The sequence below is a fragment of the Ornithodoros turicata genome, chromosome 1 (assembly GCF_037126465.1).
Source record: "Ornithodoros turicata isolate Travis chromosome 1, ASM3712646v1, whole genome shotgun sequence".
Taxonomy (NCBI): Eukaryota; Metazoa; Arthropoda; class Arachnida; order Ixodida; family Argasidae; genus Ornithodoros; species Ornithodoros turicata.
In genome coordinates this window covers 159,083,205-159,090,967 of record NC_088201.1, presented here as the reverse complement: position 1 = coordinate 159,090,967, position 7,763 = coordinate 159,083,205, and positions in this window count along the sequence as shown.

Sequence of the window (7,763 nt, the reverse complement as noted above, 5' to 3'; positions counted from 1 at the left end):
GGTAGGGACACAATACTAGCCACGCTGGATGTGACATCACTGTATACTAACATCCCACACAACGACGGAATCACAGCCCTCTGCAATACCCTTTCTACAACAAACACCAGAAAAGACACGGAAACCATACTCGCTCTAATGGACTTGGTCCTTAAACTGAACTACTTCGAGTTCAATGGCGAACACTACCTACAAGTACACGGTACAAGTATGGGCACACCTGTTGCACCCACATACGCAAATATCTTCATGGGGTTCTTAGAAAACAAAGTTCTCAGCGCCCTCTCATTGAAACCCACGGTGTACCTTCGATACATCGATGATATACTGATAATATGGGAACACGGGGAACATGAATTTCAAAAGTTCATAGATCTACTGAACACCGCGCATAGCAACATAAAGTTCACATCACAACAGTCAACTCACTTAATTAACTTCCTCGACACCACAATATCACTAGACAACGGCAACCTCATCACAACCCTGTACAAAAAGCCAACTGACAAACAGCAATACCTTCACTTCAAGAGTCACCACCCGCGTCACTGTAAGGTTGGAATTCCTAATGGGCAGAGTGTAAGACTACGCAGAATTTGTTCAAACGACACAGATTACGCTGAGAAGCTTGACGAACTCTGCAGTACACTTGCCCAAAGGGACTATCCAGACTCCCTCCTAACCGAATTCCGTCGCAAGGCACTTACACTCGATCGAGACGAGGTTCTGGAAAACCGAAAAAATCCTGACGCGTGCCAAATAAGCTTCATCACAAGATATTCCAACGCACTTCCAAACATCAAAGCCATTCTACAGATGCACGAGCCCCTCCTCCAAAGCAGTGACCGACTTAGCAATATATTCACAAATCCTATACAGGTGACATACCGACGTGCAAAAAACCTGGCAGACTCCTTGGTCAATGCCAAAATCAGCAAAACAAGCACCCCGTACACGGGAACACGACCCTGCAACCTCCCGCGCTGCAAAACATGCAAGCACGTTCAACACGCTAACTCCATCAAAAGCACTGCGAGCAATTACACCCACCCCGTTAACCACGCATTCACATGCACAAGCTCCAATGTCATATACTGCATTGAATGCGGCGACTGCTCTATGCAATACATTGGTGAAACCGGCCAACAAATGAACAACCGCCTTACCGGACACAGAACCGACACGTCCAACAAACTCCCCAAAGCAGTCGCCGAACACTTTAACGTTCCTGGTCACAATTTTGACAACATTAAACTATATATTCTAGAAACCGGGTTTAGATCCACACGTGACAGACGTGATAGGGAGTCTTATCTCATATACAAGTTCAACGCTCTTCACCCGTCCGGTATCAACAAATCACAAGGCACCCTAGAAACACTTCACAAATAAAATATGCTTTTCCCTTCTACCTCCATTATCATCTGTTATGTTATGCATGGCCACTGCTTTCTACTTTCTTTATTGCATGCCACAACTTTGCATTACAAATATTAAAAAAAAAAAAAAGAAAACCTTTGCTGGTTCTGGAATTTTCCCCACGTAACCACTAACCTCCTTATCTTTCGCTCTGCTTGCCAATTCTTGCCTGTTGTCCCGTTTCGTCCACGTGTTTGTGAACCTTCCATTTTTCTGTAACCGGTCTGTAGCCTAGATCACTACGTTCACATAATCCCCTCCACACGCTAACAAAGCAGCCATTCACTCCGGCCGTAAAAACCCGTACGGAACCTTTCTTCCCTCCGGGCTGTTGACCCACAATTCGCATGAACCTTTAAACACGTCACACCTAACCCTTTAAATACCATGCCAATGATGAGGACGGTGCCCAGAAGAAGAACAGTCTCTGTTCGAAATATCGGCGGCTTCTGTCCTGAGGCAACTCCCTTCCTACATTCTACCGGTTCGCTGGATTTCTACCCATCTACGTTCGCTACTGACGATCCGATGGCCTCAGGAGGTAAGCAACCCGTCCTCTCTTTCTCACATGTCGCACTCCTCGGGGATAGCTGTTACAAGTACATACACGAACACATCCCACACGGAGAACACGGACCTCACATACACTTTTCAAGCGGCGCAAAAATACGAGACATCATGACACATGTAACCGCCGCCCCACCGAACATCACGCACTTCATACTCCACGTAGGGACCAACGACATCGCACGGTCGACAGCACAACATGTCATCCAGGAATTCGAAGCACTAGTTTCCTTCATCACAAACAACAGACCAGGCGCTGAAATAGTACTGACAACGATACTTCCCCGAAGACAGAACAAACACCGAGCACACATATACCAGGACACATGGCTACACGAGTTCGACAGGAAGGCGCACGCTGTCAACAACCACCTCATCCACATGCGTCAGGTACACACCAACGTTATGGTTATCACACACGCAGCTTTCGAATACCACGCTGAAGCACACCTCGCTCGGGACGGCATCCACCCAAACCACGCAGGCGTACGAGCTATGGCACACAACATCAAACACCTAATGGTTCATAGATGCCGTCCTGCACTGACAAACGCTCAAACACAACATCATCAACCAGCTTACACTTTAAGTGCCAGCACCGCAAACACGCCAGAACACACGATGGCATCAAAGGGGACCACAGCGACCACCGCACCCACGCATACACACGCGGCAAACGACAACACTCCGAACACAACTCGCACACACACAAAGTTCACGCAAACTGTGACACGGAAAACCACAAGCACGCAAACACAGACAGATGACATCGAGGAACACAGCGAGTCTCCACAGCCACTGACCCCACAGCCACCGACCCCACAGACACGACGCACGCGCACATCACGCAGAAAACACCGTTGACTATTTAATCACCAGCCTACCATGCAGTCAACGAACTTTCTACGAATGCGAAAACTCATGGAGAAACGTAGCCGATACCTACATCATCTACGGATCTACACCCACCACCTGGCTCACAACACAGTACCTAAAGGCCTCACCCCTAAAACAGTTCCTGCATTAGGAAAACTGACACCTGAACTAGAGCTAGAGTGGGCATCAGCCCTTAACAACACAGCCCGTACGTTTCTAGAAATATTAAAGAAACAGTGCCACGCGCAACTCGCTACGATCCAGGCCCATATGAACAATATCAGTCTCACCGACGCGGAGGCAAACACTCTCGAACTACACATTCAACAACTCAACCGCGAGCTAGCTAACAAGGAACACTCAAAACTCGGAAAACCTAATTCCAACAACGACACGGATACCGGACCCACTAACACGACACACGCAGCAGCCGAACAAATAATTTCCAGCACCACAACCACAACTCTCCGCAACATCGCTGAGTCACCCCGAGAAAACGCTGACGCAAGCACCGTAATAGATATATCACGCTCACTAACCAGCGACGAACTACAAGTCCTCTCTAGGGGGTTAACATTCTGCCCTACACTCAATTCTGTTAACGAATACGAAATCCACAAAGACATATCAGACTTTGCGAGACGGCTACGCCTTAGAGAATTCTTCGCTCATACAACACAAGAAAACAACAACGACCTCCGACTACCATCAACCTGGACACCAAATCACGGCCGAGAACCCGCATTAGACCTGTACATTAAACAAGTAAGCAACGACATCCTTCGCGGTATTTCCCAAAGCTCGCGTGGTCACAACCTCACTAAAACACAGCGTGACATCATCAAAGCGCTAGCTGACAGAGATGATATCATTATCAAGCCCGCAGATAAGGGTGGGAGTATCGTCATCTGGCCCACAGATAAATATGTTTCTGAAGCTCAGAGGCAACTCAACAATACGCAACACTACCTCAAACTGGACCATGACCCAACAAAGGAGTACACGGCGCTAATAACCCATACCATACAGGACCTCCACGAACGAAAGCTCATCACACGTGATGACCTCAGATATCTCACCCCATCAAACACAGGCGCAGGTCGTTTCTATTTACTGCCCAAAATCCACAAGGTACACGCCAACGAGCTCTATACGGCTGACATCCCCGGCAGGCCAATTGTATCTAATAACAACACACCAACAGAAAGACTCTCGAAATTCCTGGACCACTATTTAAACCATATTCCGACAACACTGCCATCGCATGTACAAGACACACCCCACCTCCTCAGAATAATCAGAGATATAAACAACACTCGTACATTTGGTAGGGACACAATACTAGCCACGCTGGATGTGACATCACTGTATACTAACATCCCACACAACGACGGAATCACAGCCCTCTGCAATACCCTTTCTACAACAAACACCAGAAAAGACACGGAAACCATACTCGCTCTAATGGACTTGGTCCTTAAACTGAACTACTTCGAGTTCAATGGCGAACACTACCTACAAGTACACGGTACAAGTATGGGCACACCTGTTGCACCCACATACGCAAATATCTTCATGGGGTTCTTAGAAAACAAAGTTCTCAGCGCCCTCTCATTGAAACCCACGGTGTACCTTCGATACATCGATGATATACTGATAATATGGGAACACGGGGAACATGAATTTCAAAAGTTCATAGATCTACTGAACACCGCGCATAGCAACATAAAGTTCACATCACAACAGTCAACTCACTTAATTAACTTCCTCGACACCACAATATCACTAGACAACGGCAACCTCATCACAACCCTGTACAAAAAGCCAACTGACAAACAGCAATACCTTCACTTCAAGAGTCACCACCCGCGTCACTGTAAGGTTGGAATTCCTAATGGGCAGAGTGTAAGACTACGCAGAATTTGTTCAAACGACACAGATTACGCTGAGAAGCTTGACGAACTCTGCAGTACACTTGCCCAAAGGGACTATCCAGACTCCCTCCTAACCGAATTCCGTCGCAAGGCACTTACACTCGATCGAGACGAGGTTCTGGAAAACCGAAAAAATCCTGACGCGTGCCAAATAAGCTTCATCACAAGATATTCCAACGCACTTCCAAACATCAAAGCCATTCTACAGAAGCACGAGCCCCTCCTCCAAAGCAGTGACCGACTTAGCAATATATTCACAAATCCTATACAGGTGACATACCGACGTGCAAAAAACCTGGCAGACTCCTTGGTCAATGCCAAAATCAGCAAAACAAGCACCCCGTACACGGGAACACGACCCTGCAACCTCCCGCGCTGCAAAACATGCAAGCACGTTCAACACGCTAACTCCATCAAAAGCACTGCGAGCAATTACACCCACCCCGTTAACCACGCATTCACATGCACAAGCTCCAATGTCATATACTGCATTGAATGCGGCGACTGCTCTATGCAATACATTGGTGAAACCGGCCAACAAATGAACAACCGCCTTACCGGACACAGAACCGACACGTCCAACAAACACCCCAAAGCAGTCGCCGAACACTTTAACGTTCCTGGTCACAATTTTGACAACATTAAACTATATATTCTAGAAACCGGGTTTAGATCCACACGTGACAGACGTGATAGGGAGTCTTATCTCATATACAAGTTCAACGCTCTTCACCCGTCCGGTATCAACAAATCACAAGGCACCCTAGAAACACTTCACAAATAAAATATGCTTTTCCCTTCTACCTCCATTATCATCTGTTATGTTATGCATGGCCACTGCTTTCTACTTTCTTTATTGCATGCCACAACTTTGCATTACAAATATTAAAAAAAAAAAAAAAAAAAAGAAAACCTTTGCTGGTTCTGGAATTTTCCCCACGTAACCACTAACCTCCTTATCTTTCGCTATGCTTGCCAATTCTTGCCTGTTGTCCCGTTTCGTCCACGTGTTCGTGAACCTTCCATTTTTCTGTAACCGGTCTGTAGCCTAGATCACTACGTTCACATAATCCCCTCCACACTCTAACAAAGCAGCCATCCACTCCGGCCGTAAAAAACCCGTACGGAACCTTTCTTCCCTCCGGGCTGTTGACCCACAATTCGCATGAACCTTTAAACACGTCACACCTAACCCTTTAAATACCATGCCAATGATGAGGACGGTGCCCAGAAGAAGAACAGTCTCTGTTCGAAATATCGGCGGCTTCTGTCCTGAGGCAACTCCCTTCCTACATTCTACCGGTTCGCTGGATTTCTACCCATCTACGATTTTTTTAGATGTTGCGCAGAAACCCTTTCCTAACACTGAGGAAAAAATTGAGATTCGTATTTGATTTTCGGTGACGCTACGATTTTTTTTAAAGTGGCAGTGTGCACGCGCGCTGCGCGCTGCCCCTGGGCGGTACTCTCGCACTCTTAAAAATGAACTTCACCACATAGCACGCTCCTAGCCAACCATCAACCCGAATGACAACATTCTCGTCCCTGATTTGTTGAAAACGTGAGGCGGAGCCTATTTTGTGACACTTATGTTGTTCATAATTGTCACAAAAAAGGCGTACGCGTCCCGTTTTCAGCAAATCAGGGAAGATAACGATATCATTCGAGATGATGGTTGGCTAGGAGCGTGGTATGTGGTGAAGTTCATTTTTAAGAGTGCGGGTCAACCGCTTGATCCAGCGTTGACCAATTTTTGGCGACGTCCGATGTCTGTTAATATCCTTCGTCAAGGCCAGTTTTAGGTTGGTGCCTTTGATCACAAAAGCAGAGGCTCTTGGAAGCCGCCAATGAGGCATCATCACCAGTTGGTCCAAAAGGTTGGCACGTGAGAAAGCTTTAGACATAAGGCTTCCCACGGTCTTGAGGACACACGAACCCTGATGATATGTATCGATGGTGTCAGCGACTCGGACATGAGCCATAACGGCGTTTTTCACTTGATTTCTCTGAATCGCGTCCGTCCTTGGCGAGCGTAACGCCGACCAGCTGCGGGAAACGACCGCCTAGGGGCAGAGCGCAGCGCGCGTGCACACTGTCACTTTAAAAAATCGTAGCGTCACCGAAAATCAAATACGAAGCTCAATTTTTTTCTGTGTGTTAGGAAAGGGTTTCTGCGCAACATATAAAAAATCGCGGCAACTTTTAGAAGGCCATTTTTTGCTAGCGCCGACCGTAGTACCGCTAAATCGCGATACCGCACGTGGGATTTTTACAATCTGCTTCTAGCAAATTAACTCTAGAACAATGAAAATGGAATAAACAGATAGGGCACGGCATGCAATGACGAAACGAATGGTGCAGGTTTCATTATTCTCCGATAAACGGCGCCAGTACAGGAAGGCTCCGAAATACGGCGTTTTTCGCGTTTTCATGCGACTTTGCCGTTTTTTTACGAAAACAGTTTCAGTTATAAATGGGTAGGAAGAAAGTGTGTTGTCCATGTAGTGGTGAACAGGTGAAAAAAAATGTGGCTTTTAAAACCGCATAGTTCTCAGTTGAGAAGCCCTCAAAGTAGCCCGACACGACTGGGTCACATTCCGATCAGTTTCTTTCTCCCCCTCTTCCTAGAAAATGGCTGAAGGTTGAGGCTTAAATATAGGCACATTTTTCATCATTTCCCGTCCCCTGAAGAATGTATTTTTTCAAAAAGAATTGGAGATGGTCAGGTTCCTTGCGTGGTCGAATTAGCCTGCATTGTACGCTATCGCTCTTTGTGTACGTGAGGGATAGCGTGGTGGTTCTGCGCACGCGCAAAACCTAAAGATGGCTTCGCACATTGCGCAGATCCACCGCGCTATCCCTTACGTATGCAAAGGCGATAGCGTATACAATGCACTAAGACTGACTATACTGTTACTGACGTCCCTCGTGCGATGTCAGACAAGTAAAGGTTACTAGCGTGTCGCT